The following is a 3,459-nucleotide window of genomic DNA, read 5'->3' as shown; positions in this document are numbered from 1 at the left end:
TCAGGAGATGAGGAAACTGAAGCTCAGACGAGGAAAAGGACTTGCCCAGGTCACAGAACTGGGTGTGCCCGAACAGGCCTGGGAACCCAGTTTGCTGAACCCCAAAAAGCCAGGCCCTTCCTCCTTGAGCACTGCTCCACCCTGTGCGAGCTCACTGAACAGGAGAGTCAGGCCTGGCCCTTCCAACGCAGCACCCAAGCCACCCTCAGTCCTGCTGCTGTCCCATCCCCGACACAGTCCCTCAGTGTCCTGCTTCCTCTGAACGGAGCCCGCCCCCTCCTGCTGCTCTCCCATCCCCGCCACAGTCCCTCAGTGTCCTGCTTCCTCTGAACGAAGCCCGCCCCCTCCTGCTGCTCTTCCTTTGGCCACTGTTTAGCAGGCTTCCCCGCTTGGGATTTCTCTGCCTCCTCTCTGCCCTGCAGTTGGCCCCAGTGGAAAGACGGGGCTCCAGGTGCTGGTTCTAATCACTCTGGATAACTAGCAGCTCCCACTCAGTCTGCGTTCCACCTGTGGCCCAGTTGTCTTGCTCTTGCCAGCCTTCCCCCAGGCCTGGCACCAGTCCCCTATCCTCCAGAAGATTGGGCTGTGCTCCCTGACGCAAAGCTGCTAGTCCTCCAGGACTTGGATTTTGTAGCAAGTCTGAACTTCTTCTTTTTTAAAATATTTATTTATTTATTTAGGCTGCGCTGGTGTTAGTTGCAGCATGTGGGATTTTTTTTTTTTTTTTTTAGTTGCGGCATGTGGACTTCTCAGTTGCAGCATGCATGCGGGATCTAGTTCCCCCACCAGGGATGGAACCCTTGGCCCCCTGCATTGGGAGCACAGAGTCTTACCCATTGGACCACCAAGGAAGTCCCAGGTCTGAACTTCTGAGTCCCTCCCACCCCTCATTCCATCTGGGGCTGGGCTCCTGAGACCCTGTTGCTTTATCTTCTTGAACAACACACCAGCATTTTCAGAAGAGGAAATAGAGCCAATTTGTAAACTTGGAAAAAATATTTGACTTGAGCAATAAAAAGGTAAATTAAAACAACATTCTGGAGGTATTTTTCACTTGTAATTTTATTTTATTTATTTATTTATTTGTTTGTTTGTTTATTTATGGCTGCATTGGGTCTTCCTTGCTGTGCGCGGGCTTTCTCTAGTTGCGGGGAGCAGGGGCTACTTTTCGTTGCGGTGCGCGGGCTGCTCATTGCGGTGGCTTCTCTTGTTGCGGAGCACGGGCTCTAGGTGCGCGGGCTTCAGTAGTTGTGGCTTGTGGGCTCAGTAGTTGTGGCGCACGGGCTTAGTTGCTCCAGTGCCTGTGGGATCTTCCTGGACCAGGGATCGAACCCGTGTCCCCTGCATCAGCAGGCGGATTCTTAACCACTGCGCCACTAGGGAAATCCCTCACCTGTAATTTTAAATGTAAAATTTAATAACTTTTAATTAAAAATTGTTCCTATAAATTGCTGGTGATCGTGAGATGAAACTTGGGCTCTTGACCTGCTGGGGAGGATCAGAGACAGATTTCCAGGGAGTTCAGCTTTTTTCCCCCCTTTTTATTGTCATAACATATACTTTACATAAAATTTACCATTTTAACTGTACAGTTCAGTAGCATTAAGTATATTCACATTGTGCAACCATCACTACCATCCATCACCAGAACTTTTTCATCTTCCCAAACTGAAACTTTGTACCCATTAAACAACTCTCCATGCCCTCCTTCCCCTAGCCCTGGCAACCATCGTTCTGGTTTCTGTCTCTGTGAATTTGACTACTTTATGTATCTCATATGAGTGGAATAATAATACAATACTTATTCTTTTGTGTCTGGCTTATTTCACTTAGCATAATGTCAAGGTTCATCCATGTAGTAACTTGTGTCAAAATTTCCTTCCTTTTTAAGGTTAAATAATATTCCATTGTATGTATATACCACATTTTGTTTATCCATTCATTCATCAGTGGACATTTGGGTTGTTTCCACATTTTAGCTGTTGGGAACAATGCTGCTATGAACATGGGTGTACAAATATCTGTTTGAGTCCCTGCTTTCACTTCTTTTAGCTGTATGCCCAGAAGTGGAATTGCTGGGTCATATGGTAATTCTATGTTTATTTTTTTGAAAAACTGCTATACTTTTTTTTCCACAGGAGCGGCACCATTTTATATTCCCACCAACAATACACAAGTGTTCCAATTTCTCTATATCCTTACCAACACTTGTAATTCATTTCTGTTTTGTTTGTTTGTTTGTTTTTATAATGGCCATCCTAATGGGTGGCTTTGGCTTTTGATCTGACTCTGAGAAGATTAGTAGGAGTTGGATGGGGAGGTTAGGTTGCTGGTGCATTTCAGCAGCAGGAAAGGCACATGAAAAGGCTAGAGCTTTGCCAGAGCAGGGTATGCCTAGGGACAGAGTAGCCCCATATGGCTGCAGCTTACAGAGCATGGGGAAGAGATGACAGCAGATAAGGACATAAGGCAGCAGCCATAGCCCCATCACAGAGGCCTGAATCCTGGCTAAGAAACTTGATTTGACTTTATTGACATAATAGATGGCTCTAGAGGATGGGTTAGAAACTCTTGCAAACTTAGTTATGAGCTTTGTGTCTGCTGTGTGATGCTCACTAGATGTGACCAGGGCAAGTTACTCTCTCTGTCTGATCCTTAGTTTCCTCTTCTGTATAATAGGGGTTGGAGAGGATTGCAATCGTACCTACAAGAGAGAGTTAATTGCTGTGATCAGTAAGTTGCTGTGATGGGAAAGCTTTGGGCTGATTAGAGCAGGCTGCCTTGCTGCAGAGCTGACTCACTCTGGCCTGTTCTGAGCTGCCTGGCAGCCAGAACTCCCAGCCCAGGGAACCTTGGCCTATATCCTGTGGTTATTCCTCCGTAAGTCCCAGAGCCAAGGCTCTCATGCTGCGAGAGAAGCAAAGCAGCCCCAGGCAGGGCTGGGCCTGAGAACGCCTGAGCAGTCCTGGGGCTGGTTGCAGGGCCTCCCCAGCACATAGGATGTGGTAGTGGACACAGTCACACGTCACTCACTCCTCAAAACAGCTCCACCAGGAGACTGCAGTCACGTGTCACAGACAAGGAAATTGAAGCTTAGCGAGGGTAACTTGCCCAAGGCCACCAGCTAGTAAGCAGCAGGGCTAGGATTCGAACATGATTCTCTTTGAAGATTTATGCATTACTGGGAAGCTGGGTTAAATTCATTTATTCATTCACTTGTCATTCAACAAATATTTGCTGAGCATATACTATGTGCCACGTACTGCACCAGGAGTGAATGACACACAATCTCTGCCCCTGGACCTTCTGTAAGGTCCCTTTCCAAGGGCTGGGAATGACCTCTTGTTGTGCTTCTGCTATGTTCCAGGAGCATACCTAAATTAGCTCATTTAATCTCCACAGCAGTCTGGAGATAAAGAGATTACGGGATTTATTTTATGGGTAAGAAAGTTGAGAATT

The sequence above is a fragment of the Delphinapterus leucas genome, chromosome 1 (assembly GCF_059928025.1).
Source record: "Delphinapterus leucas isolate spDelLeu-1000000601 "Yukka" chromosome 1, BTC_Dleu_Yukka2, whole genome shotgun sequence".
In the NCBI taxonomy this organism is placed as follows: Eukaryota; Metazoa; Chordata; class Mammalia; order Artiodactyla; family Monodontidae; genus Delphinapterus; species Delphinapterus leucas.
The sequence above is the reverse complement of the archived record's forward strand: the minus strand, read 5'-3'. Positions refer to the sequence as shown.